The following is a 13,168-nucleotide window of genomic DNA, read 5'->3' on the forward strand; positions in this document are numbered from 1 at the left end:
TTATGTTTTCATTGTGTATACAGACAAAACTGATATTTTTATATTTTCTGTATATCACAGAACTTTTTTCTAATCTATCTAATCAAAAATCCCAAGAGCTTTTGTTAATTAGATACAGATGATAATACAATATCAAAAATGACTTGTTTCTTCCTCTTCAGTTAGTATAGATTTTACTTCTAATTATTTTATTGTTGTACCAAATATGCCTTACATTAAGCCTTCTAGAATATGTAACAACACTCAGTATGCAAAAAGTAAGCTCTAACAGTTCCCTAGTTAGCCTTTAAAATATGCCTTTTAAATTCATTTTCTAGACCCTGCACTAGCTCATTGATATATAACTTTCCTGTTAACATCTGGATTAAATATGTGACATTATCTAGCCAAAGTCATCTTGCTTTGTCATAATCAAATTACCTTCTTTTTTAATTCTAAATACAGTGTTGAGAAGATTTCTTGACTGGTGATAAACACCCAGAAAGAACAAAACCGCTTTGGATATAGGGCATAGTAAAATAAACATGCTGATCATGATTAATGAGGTAAGATGAACTTTGGAATTTCAAAGGGAGAAATAGTAAAGAAGAAAAACAATGAAACAAAAGCAAACACAAGATCTAGTACTTTAAATTTTACTTTAGTAAAGTGTATGAAGAGTCCTGACTCATAGTATTTCAAAATTCAATCTAAAGTGCCTCACTGGATACAAATAAATAGATTGCAATCCAAAATGTTTTAATTAAAAGGTTATCACAATGCAGCATACAGAAGACTGAGTAATAAAAATTCTCAGTACCACATCATCCACAATGTCATAACTGGTAGCATTACCTCTTTAAAGTCTGAACAAACAGTCTGCTGTCTGTGTGCTCCCTATTGTATTTAATTCATTCATATGCAGGCAGACATTTGAATTGTTTCCATAGCTTCACTATTGTGAACAATGCTGTTTTAGATAAGGGAGTCAAGTTTCCTCTTTGAGAAAAATAACATAGACATTGATTTATTTTTGTTTTGTTTTGCTTTTTTAACTTTCAAAACCAATTTTATTTTATTTTTAACTAGGCATAAAATAGTAAGCTTATTGTCATATTATATTATATTAAACATATTTTCTACCCCCCAAAATAAACAAATGTTAACTTTATTGACTTATAACTAATTAAATATTCAATTATATATTCACAAAAATAAGAATCTCCAGATTTGATAAAATTATTTTCCTACTTTGTTTCTTTTCTTTTTTTCTTTCTTTTTTGCCTGCCAAATAAAAAAAAATGGTAGATGCATTTAGTACAGAATTCTACCAGACCTTCAAAGAAGAGCTACTACCAATACTCTTCAAACTACACATTCCATGAAGCTACAGTAACTCTGATACTCAAACCACACAAAGACCCAACAAAGAAAGTGAACATTAGAATAATTTTACATATGAATAGTCATGCAAAAATAGTCAATAAAATACTCACAAACCGAATCCAAAAAAACATCAAAACAATCATTCTGCTAGGTCAGGTAGGCTTTATCCCAGGGATGCTGGGATGGTTCAATATATGGAAATCCATCAATGTAATTATATATATATGTTTATATATGTATATAAATATATATATAATTATAAGTTATAAGTTATAAAATTAATTACACATTATAATTTATAAAATAATTTACAAGTATTAACTATTTATAAATATATTTTTATATATGCATATATATAAAAACTAGAAGAGAAAAAAAAGAAACATGATCATCTCACTAGATGCCGAAAAAGCCTTTGAAAAAACACAAAACCCCTTAATGTAAAGACCAAGAATTCAAAGCACTTGCATAAACATAATAAACACAATATAGAGCTTACAAACAGCCTACATCAAATTAAATGGAGAGAAAGTTGAGACAATCCCACTAAAATAAAGGAAAAGTCAATAATGACCACTCTCTCCTTATGTGTTTGATATAGGACTCAAATTTCTAGAAAGAGCAATCTGACATCAAAAGGGGCTCAAAGAGTTTCAAACTGGGAAGGAAGAAATCAAGGTATCACCATTTTTGGATGATATGATAGTATATATAAGTGCCTTCCAAAATTTGACCAGAGAACTTCTATGGCTTCATCAATATGGCTGGATATGAAATTAACTTAATCAAATAAGTAGCCTTCCTTTATACAAATGAAAAATGGGCTAAGAAAGAAAAAAGGTAACAACACCCTTCACAATACCCACAAACAATACAAAATATTTTGGTGTAACTCTAACCAAACAAATAAGAGATCTGACAAGAACTTCATGTCTCTAATTCAAGAAATCAAGGAAGATCTCAGAAGATGGAAAGAACTCCCATGCTCATGGTTTGGTAGGATAATATAGTAAAAATTGTGAATCCTGACAAGAGTAATCTATATGTTATAATAACCATCAAAACTCAAATACAATTCTTCATAGATATGGAAATAACATCATCTTTATGTGGAAAAACAAAAAAAAAAACAACAATTCTCAGCAATAAAAGTTCTGGAGGAATCATCATGCCTGACCTCAAGCTGAACTACAGAGCAATAGTTATAAAACAAAGCAAAACAAAAACAAAAACAAAAAACAAACAAAAATTCTTCATGGTTTTGGTATAGAGAAAGGCAGGTCGGTCAATGAAATTGAATTGAAGACCCAGAAATAAACCCACACACCTATGGACAGATGATCTTTGACAAAGAAGCTAAAATCATACAGTGGAATAAAGAAAGGATCTTCAACCAAATGGTGTTGGTCTAACTGGCACTCTGCAGATAGAATAATGCAAATTGATACATATATATCTCCTTGTACAACGCTCAAGTCCAAGTAGATCAAAGATCACCAAATAAAACCAGACACATTGAATCTAGTAGAAGAGAAAATGCAAAATATCCTGGAACATATTGACACAGGGACAATTTCCTGAACAAAACACCAATGACTGAAAGCATACATGAGCTGGTTTGTGGTCCCTGGCACATGTGTCTCAAAGGACTGCCTTGTCTGGCCTCAGTGAGAGAGGATGCATTTGGTTCTGTAGAGACTTGATGGCCCAGGGAAGACTGATGCTGCTGTGGTGAGGTTGATATAAGGAGTGAGGGTGGGGGAGGCAAGAGGAAAGGGGGTACAGAGTGGGGAATTCACAAAGATGGGACAGGGAGGGGGCAACTTTTGAAATGTAAATATTCAAAATAATTTAATAAAAAATAGTGGAAAAAGGACAAGGTAGGAATGCATGACGGCCAAATTTGCATAAGATGAACATTAATTTTTCTTGATTTAGTCCTCAACTGTGTCTGTCAAGTGGCTTCCCCACACCAAAGAACTAGCTATCACATTATAGACTAGATAGAAAAAAATCCAAAACTAAAATCTGTATCCTTCTGAAAAACAAGACATTATGTTGAAATCAAAATAAAGTCCACAGTACTGTTGGCTTAAATTTTGTAGCAGGATTTATGAAGTCACTGTGATCTATTAAACTGTCTGTAATGTGAGACTGTAGAAATGCACAGAAAAGAATGAATGCTGATTCCTTTAGGAGTTCACAAGTTAGAGGTCCCAGCTACACAAAGATATGTTCCCAAATTTCTCTCAGCTGAAAACATTGACATTCATGTACCCCATGGACTTAGGTGTGGATTGTTTTATGGGTATTTTTCTTTTTCTCTATTTTTCCTTATGATTTTTTGGTGAAAATAGCATTAATATGCTACATATATTCATGTATTCAAACACTATACAAATAAACACGAAACAGTCTTAAAACATTTCATAAAATAAAATGGTACACACACACAAATTTGTATTCATTTCTTTTACTCGATATATTTTTTATTTACATTTCAAATGATTTCCCCTTTTCTAGCCCCCACTCCCCGAAAGTCCCGTAAGACCCCTTCTCTTCCCCTGTCCTCCCACCCACTCCTTCCCACTTCCAGTTCAGGTTTTGCTGAATACAGCTTCACTGAGTCTTTCCAGAACAAGGGGCCGTTCTTCTTGTACCTCAATTGATGTGTGGATTATGTTTTGGGTATTCCAGTTTTCTAGGTTAATATCCACTTATTAGTGAGTGCATACCATGATTCACCTTTTGAGTCTGGGTTACCTCACTTAGTATGATGTTCTCTACCTCCATCCATTTGCCTAAGAATTTCATGAATTCATTGTTTCTAATGACTGAATAGTACTCCATTGTGTAGATATACCACATTTTTTGCATCCACTCTTCTGTTGAGGGATACCTGGGTTCTTTCCAGCTTCTGGCAATTATAAATAGGGCTGCTATGAACATAGTAGAGCATGAATCCTTATTACATGGTGGGGAATCTTCTGGGTATATGCCCAGGAGTGGGATAGCAGGATCTTCTGGAAGTGAGGTGCCCAGTTTTCAGAGGAACCGCCAGACTGCTTTCCAGAGTGGTTGTACCAATTTGCAACCCCACCAGCAGTGGAGGAGTGTTCCTCTTTCTCCACACCCTCTCCAACACCTGCTGTCTCCTGAATTTTTAATCTTAGCCATTCTGACTGGTGTAAGGTGAAATCTCAGGGTTGTTTTGATTTGCATTTCCCTAATGACTAATGAAGTTGAGCATTTTTTAAGATGTTTCTCCGCCATCCAAAGTACTTTAGGTGAGAATTCTTTGTTTAATTCTGTACCCCATTTTTTAATAGGGTTGTTTGGTTTTCTGGAGTCTAACTTCTTGAGTTCTTTATATATATTGGATATTAGCCCTCTATCTGATGTAGGATTGGTGAAGATCTTTTCCCAATTTGTTAGTTGCCGATTTGTACTCTTGATGGTGTCCTTTGCCTTACAGAAACTTTGTAATTTTATGAGGTCCCATTTGTCAATTCTTGATCTTAGAGCATATGCTATTGGTGTTCTGTTCAGAAACTTTCTCCCTGTACCGATGTCCTCATGGGTCTTCCCCAGTTTCTTTTCTATTAGCTTCAGAGTATCTGGCTTTATGTGGAGGTCCTGGATCCATTTGGATTTGAGCTTAGTACAATGAGACAAGGATGGATCAATTCGCATTCTTTTGCATGCTGAATTCCAGGTGAACCAGCACCATTTGTTGAAAAGGCTACCCTTTTTCCATTGGATGTTTTCAGCCTCTTTGTCGAGGATCAAGTGGCCATAGGTGTATGGGTTCATCTCTGGATCCTCAATCCTGTTACATTGATCCTCCTGCCTGTCACTGTACCAATACCATGCAGTTTTTAACACTATTACTCTGTAGTACTGCCTGAGGTCAGGGATACTGATTCCCCCAGAATTTCTTTTGCTTCTGAGAATAGTTTTAGCTATCCTGGGTTTTTTTGTTATTTCAGATGAATTTGATAATTGCTCTTTCAAACTCTGTAAGAATTGAGTTGGGATTTTGATGGATATTGCATTGAATCTGTATATTGCTTTTGGCAAAATGGCCATTTTAACTATATTCATCCAAATAGATCAAGGACCTCCACATAAAGCCAGATACTCTGAAGCTAATAGAAAAGAAACTGGGGAAGACCCATGAGGACATCGGTACAGGGAGAAAGTTTCTGAACAGAACACCAATAGCATATGCTCTAAGATCAAGAATTGACAAATGGGACCTCATAAAATTACAAAGTTTCTGTAAGGCAAAGGACACCATCAAGAGTACAAATCGGCAACTAACAAATTGGGAAAAGATCTTCACCAATCCTACATCAGATAGAGAGCTAATATCCAATATATATAAAGAACTCAAGAAGTTAGACTCCAGAAAACCAAACATCCCTATTAAAAAATGGGGTACAGAATTAAACAAAGAATTCTCACCTGAAGAATATCGGATGGCGGAGAAACATCTTAAAAAATGCTCAACTTCATTAGTCATTAGGGAAATGCAAATCAAAATAACCCTGAGATTTCATCCTACACCAGTCAAAATGGCTAAGATTAAAAATTCAGGAGACAGCAGGTGTTGGCGAGGATGTGCAGAAAGAGGAACACTCCTCCACTGCTGGTGGGGTTGCAAATTGGTACAACCACTCTGGAAATCAGTCTGGTGGTTCCTCCGAAAACTGGGCACCTCACTTCCAGAAGATCCTGCTATACCACTCCTGGGCATATACCCAGAAGATTCAGCCTGTTGACCAAAGTTCTCCTGTATTTCTTTAAGTGTTTTTTGCGTTTCCTCATTATTGGCTTTTGTATTCTCCTGGATTTCTTTCAGTGATTTTTGTGTTTCCCTTGCAAGGGCTTCTAACTTTTGATCCATTTTCTCCTGAATTTCTTTAAGTATGTCCTTCATGTGTTCCTGTACCAGCATCATGACCAGTGATTTTAAATCCAAATCTTGTTTTACTGGTGTGATGGGGTATCCAGGACATGCTGGTAGAGGAGAATTGGGTTCAGATGTTGCCATATTACCTTGATTTCTGTTAGTGACGTTCCTGTGTTTGCCTTTTGCCATCTAGTTCTCACTGGTGTTACTTGGTCTTGTCAATGCTGGACTCACTAGTGCAAACTGCCCCTTCCCAGGTGGCCTCTGGTGCACAGCTTACCTCCTGCACTGCCTGGAGACCGAGTGCTGTGGCCCAGGCTGTTCAGATCCCAAAGCAGGCACCTGAAGGCTCCTACTGGGGCCCGCTGGATTCACTGGAACACACCGACTTCTTCCCGCTGGCCGTCTGGAAGCCCCTCTTGCCTCTTGCAGGACCTGGAGATGTGGTGTTGCCGCCCAGGCTGATCTGGATCTGGAAGCAGAGAGTTCTGAGGGCTCCCGCCAGAGGCCTCAGGACTGGAACCTAAGCTCCATGCCACAGGAGCAAGCTGTGCTGTGAGCTCCCAGACTGCCTCTGGGTGCACACCAGGTCTCCAGCACTTCCTAGAGACCGAGTGCTGTGGCCCAGGCTGTTCTGATCCCAAAGCAGGCACCTGAAGGCTCCTACTGGGGCCCACTGGATTCACTGGAGCACACCGACTTCTCCCCGCTGGCCCCCCGGAAGTCCCTCTTGCCAACATAGACATTGATAAGAGGTAAAGCTATCTGCACCCTAAACTGACAGTGCTCCATACCCAAATACCTCCAGAAAAGAGCTGGGCTTGAAGAAGACCAACACACCTGTGAGCACAAGTAAGACCACAAATTCTGCTCAAATTCGTGGCCCAAAAGGACTTGCCCAGAACCATCAGGACACAGGAACCAAGGGACAACTAAGGACAGGATCCTCCCAGTTTCCACCTGCACCCAGGAGCAGACAGACCCTATGCCACAGCTCTCCATACACAAATTCCTCCTGGGAAAAAAAAATGGTCTCCCAGAAGTACTGACACACAGGCTGGCAGAAAGAACAAGCCACAGTCAAAGACAGCAAGACCAACTAACTCTAGGAATAACCAAATGGCCAGAGGTAAGGGCAAGAACTTAAGCAATAGGAACCAAGACTAACTGGCATCATCACAACCCAGTTCTCCCAACACATTGAGCCATAGGTACCCCAGCACACCAGAAAAGCAAGACTCAGATTTAAAACTGCATTTCATGATGACTTTAAGAAGGACTTAAATAACTCACTTAAAGAAATACAAGAGAACAAAAGTAAACAGGTGGAAGCCCTTAAAGAGGAAACACAAAAATTCCTTAAAGAATTACAGGAAAACACAACTAAACAGGTAAAGGAATTGAACAAAACCATCCAGGATCTAAAAATGGAAATAGAAACAATAAAGAAATTACAAAGAGAGACAAAACTTGAGGCACAAAACATAAGAAAGAGATAAGGAGTCATACACAAAAGCAGCACTAACAAAATACAAGAGATAGGAGAAAGAGTCTCAGGTGCAGAAGATATCATAGAAAACATTGACACAAAAGTCAAAGAAAATGCAAAAATGCAAAACACTTCTAACCTAAAACATGTAGGGAATCCAGGACAAAATTAGAAGACCGAACCTAAGGGTCATAGGTATAGAAGAGAGTGAAGAATACCAACTTAAAGGGCCAGTGAATATCTTCCACAAAATTATAGAAGAAAACTTCCCTAACCCAAAGAAAGAGATGCCTATAAACATAAAAGAAGCCAAATAGATTGGACGAGAAAAGAAATTCCTCCTGTCACATAATAGTCAAAATACCAAATGCACAAACTAAACAAAGAATAGTAAAATCAATAAGAGAAAAATGTCAAGTAACATATAAAGGCAGAACTATCAGAATTACACCAGATTTCTCACCAGAGACTATGAAAGTTAGAAGATCCTGGGCAGATGTCATACAGACCCTAAGACAAAAAAAAAAATGCCACTCCAGACTACGGTACCCAGCAAAACTCTCAATTACCATTGATGAAGAAACCAAGATATTTCATGAGAAAACCAAATTTACACATTATCTTCCCACAAATCCAGCACTACGAAGAGTAATAGGTGGAAAACTCCAACACAAGGAGGAAAATTACAACATAAAATAAGAAAGAAAGTAATCTTCATTCAACAAACCCAAAAGAAGATGTGGCTACACAAACATAAAAATAACATCAAAAATAACAGGAAGCAACAGTCACTATTCCTTAATATCTCTTAACATCAATGGACTCAATTCCTCAATAAAAAGGCCTACACCGACAGACTGGATACATAAACAGGACCCAACATTTTTCTGCATACAAGAATCCCAATTCAGGGTCAAAGACAGACAGGACCTCAGAGTAAAAGGCTAGAAAACAATCTTACAAGCAAATGGTACCAGGAAACAAGATTAAGTAACATGGAAGAAAATATACTTTCAACCAAAAATTATCAAAAAGTATAAGGAAGAACACTCCGTGCACATCAAAGGAAAAATCTGCCAAGAAGAACTCTCAATTCTGTACTCCAAATGCAAGAGCAACCACACTCATTAAAAAAAAAAAAAAAAAAAAAAAAAAAACTTTACTAAAGCTCAAAGAACACTTTGCACCCCACACATTAATAGTGGGAGACTTCACCACCTTGCATTAATCAACAGTCAGATAAGGAAACACAAATTAAACAGAGACACACTGAAACTAACAGAAGTTATAGATTAAATGGATTTAGCAGATATCTATAGAACATTTCATCTTAAAACAAAATAATATACCTTCTTCTCAGCACTTCATGGTACCTTCTCCAAAACTGACCATATAACTGGACACAAAACAGAACTCAACAGATACAAGAAGATTGCAATAATCTTAGGTACCCTGTCAGATAACCATGGATCTGATAGGCTGGTCTTCAATATCAACAAAATGAACAGAAAGCCCACATACACGTGGAAGCTGAGAAATACCCTGCTCAACTTGGTCAAGGAAGAAATAAGGAAAGAAATTAAACAGTTTTTTGAATTTAATGAAAATGAAGGCACAACATACCAAAATTTATGGAATACAATGAAAGAAGTGTTAAGAGGAAAATCAATAGCTCTGAGTGCTTACAAAAAGAAACTGGAGAGAACATACACTAGAAGCTTAAAATAACACCTGAAAGCTCTAGACCAAAAAGAATCAAATACACCCAAGAGGAATAGACAGCAAGAAATAATCAAACTCAGGACTGAAATCAACCAAGTAGAAACAAAAACAAATATACAAAGAATCAACAAAAGCAGGAGTTGGTTCTTTGAGAAAATCAACAAGATAGATAAACCCTTAGCCAGACTAACCAGAGGGCACAAAGACAGTATCCAAATAAACAAAATCAGAAATGAACAGGGAGATATAACAACAAAAACCGAGGAAATTTTATAAAAAATTATCAGATCCTACTACAAAAGCCTATATTCAACAAAACTGGAAAATCTGTATAAAATGGACAATTTTCTAGACAGATACCAAATACCAAAGTTAAATCAGGATCAGATAAACCATATAAACAGTCCCATAACCCCTAAAGAAATAGAAGTAGTCATTAAAATCTCCCAACCAAAAATAGCCCAGGACCACAATGGCTTTACTGCAGAATTCGATCAGACCTTGAAAGAAGATCTAATAGCATTACTTTTCAAACTATTCCACAAAATAGAAAAAGAAGAAACCCAGTTTCTTAGTTGAAGTCACAGTTATACTGATTTAAACACACACACACACACACACACACAAAGATCCAACAAAGAAAGAGAACTTCAGACCAATTTCCCTTATGAACATCTACACAAAAATACTCAATAAAATTCTTGCAAACTGAATCCAAGTACACATCAAAATGATCATTCATCACTACCAAATAGGCTTCATCCCAGGGATTCAGGGGTGGTTCAATATACAGAAATCCATCAATGTAATCTACTCTATAAACAAACTCAAAAGAAAAACATATGACCATTTCATTAGATGCTGAAAAGCATTTGACAAAATTCAGCATCCCTTCATGTTAAAAGTCTTGGAAAGATCAGGAATTCAAGGCCCATACTTGAACATAATGAAAGCAATATACAGCAAACCAGTAGCCAACATCAAACTAAATGTAGAGAATCTTGAAGCAATCCCACTAACATCAGGGACTAGACAAGGCTGCCCACTTTCTCCCTGCCTATATCATATAGTACTTGAAGTCCTAGAAAGAGCAATTAGACAGCAAAAGGAAATCAAAGGATACAAATTGAAAAGGAAAAAGTCAAAATATCACTATTTGCAGATGATATGATAGTAGACTTAAGTGACCCCAAAGAACTCCTAAACCTGATAAATAACTTTATCAAAGTGGCCAGATATAAAATTAACTCAAAAAAATCAGTAGACTTCCTATGCTCAAAGGATAAACAGACTGAGAAAGAAATTAGGGAAATAATACCCTTGACATTAGTCACATACAATATAAAATATCTTGGGGTGACTCTAACCAAAGAAGTGAAAGAACTGCACACAATAAGAACTTCCAAGTCTCTGAACAAAGAAATTGAAGCTCTCAGAAGTTGAAAAGATCTCCCATGCTCCTCAGTTGGTAGTAAAAATGGCCATCTTGCTGAAAGCAAACTACAGATTCAATACAATCTCCATCAAAATTCCAACTCAGTTCTTCATAGTGTTAGAAAGAGAGCAATTTGCAAATTAATCTGGAATAACAAAAATCCTAGGATAGCAAAAACTCTTCTTAACAATAAAGAATTTCTGGGGAAAATCACCATCCCTGACCTTAAGCTGTACTACAGAGCAATCATAATAAAAGCTGCATGGTATTGGTACAGTGATAGACAGGCAGATCAATAGAATAGAATTGAAGTCCCAGAAATGAACCCACATACCTATGGTCACTTGATCTTTGACAAAGGAGCTAAAACCATCCATTAGAAAAAAAAAAAAGACAACATTTTCAACAAATAGTGCTGGTTCAGTTGGTGGTCAACATATAGAAGAATGCAAATTGATCCATTCTTATCTCCCTGTACAAAGCTCAAGTACAAGTAGATTAAAGACCTCCACATAAAACCAGATACATTGAGTCTAATAGAAGAGAAAGTGGGAGAAAGCCTTGAACACAGGGAACAGGGCTTATGCTCTAAAATCAAGAATCAACAAGTGGGACCTCATAAAATTGCAAAGCTTCTGTAAGGTAAAAGAAACTGTCAACAGGACAAAATGGCAACCAACAGATTGGGAAAAGATCTTTATGGACCCTACATCTGATAATGGGCTTACATCCAACATATACAAAGAATTCAAGAAATTAGACTCTAGAGAACCAAATAACTCTGTTTAAAAAAATGGGGTACAGAGCTAAACAGAGAATTCTCAACTGAGGAAACTTGAATGGCTGAGAAGCATCTAAAGAGATGTTCAGCATCCTTAGTCATCAGGGAAATGTAAACCAAAACAGCCCTGAGATTCTACGCCATACCGGTCAGAATGGCTAAGATCAAAAACACAGGTGACAGCAGATCCTGGTAAGGATATGGAGAAAGGAACATTCCTTCAGTGCTAGTGGGGTTTCAAGCTGGTGCTATCACTCTGGAAATCAGCCTGGAAGTTCCTCAGAAACTTGGATAAAGTACTACCTGTTGACCCAGCTATGCCACTCCTGGGCATATGATGCCCAGAAGATGCTCCAACATGTAATAAGGACACATGCTCCACTTTCTTCATAGCAGCCATATTTATAATAGCCAGAAGCTGGAAACAAACCAGATGTCCTTTAACAGAGGAATGGATACAGAAATGTGGTACATTTCATAATGGAATACTACTCAGCTATTAAAAACAATTACTTCATGAAAATCACAGGCAAATGGATATAACTGGAAAATATCCTCCTGATCAAGGTAACTCAGTCCCAAAAGATCACACATGGTATGCATTCACTGATAAGTGGATATTAGCTATCCCATATACAGTCACCAAACCTGGATGCTATTGTGGATGTAGGAAGAAGTACTTGCTGATGGGAACCTGACATGCCTGTGTCCTGAGAGGCTCTGCCAGAGCCTGAAAAATGCAGAGACAGATGCTTGCAACCAACTTTTGGACATAGCACAGAGTCCCCAAATGAAGAAGTTGGAGAAGGGGTAAAAGGAGCTGAGGGCTTTTGCAGCCCCTTGGAGGGAGCAACAATGTCGATCAGCTAGATACCCCTGAAACTCCTGGGGACTGGACTACCAACCAAAGGGTACACATGGAAGGAACCATGACTCCAGCCACATATGTGGCAGAGGATGATCTTGTTGGCACCAGTGGGAGGAGAGGCCTTTGGGTCTGAGGGTGTTCGACCAGTAGGGGAATGCCAGGGTGGGAAAACATGAGGGGGCAGCACCCTCATAGAGGCAGGGGGAGGGGGGATGTGATGGGAGGTTCTGAAGGGGAGACCTGGAAAGGGGAAACATTTTAAATGTAAATAAAGAAACTATCCATTAAAAATAAATAGGAGGAATGAAAAGAAATTTTAAAAGAAAAAAATAGAGGTAAAGCGAATGAATATGTGCTTAAGTTTACTGAAGAAGAGGTAGGTTTAGTAACTGCTCCTCAAACCATGAATAAAGTCATAACACAGTGCTGTGCACTAAAATTTGTTTATATGCTGTATGTTATGTTAAATAATTATCACTAAAATTACTTTTAAATTACTTAAAAGAGAAGGAACATAAGGAAACTTTTAGAAGAGTGCATATACCTTGATTGTAGTTGTATTAGTAAGGGTTCTCTAGAGAAACAGAACTGAG

The sequence above is a fragment of the Apodemus sylvaticus genome, chromosome 11, assembly GCF_947179515.1.
Source record: "Apodemus sylvaticus chromosome 11, mApoSyl1.1, whole genome shotgun sequence".
Taxonomy (NCBI): Eukaryota; Metazoa; Chordata; class Mammalia; order Rodentia; family Muridae; genus Apodemus; species Apodemus sylvaticus.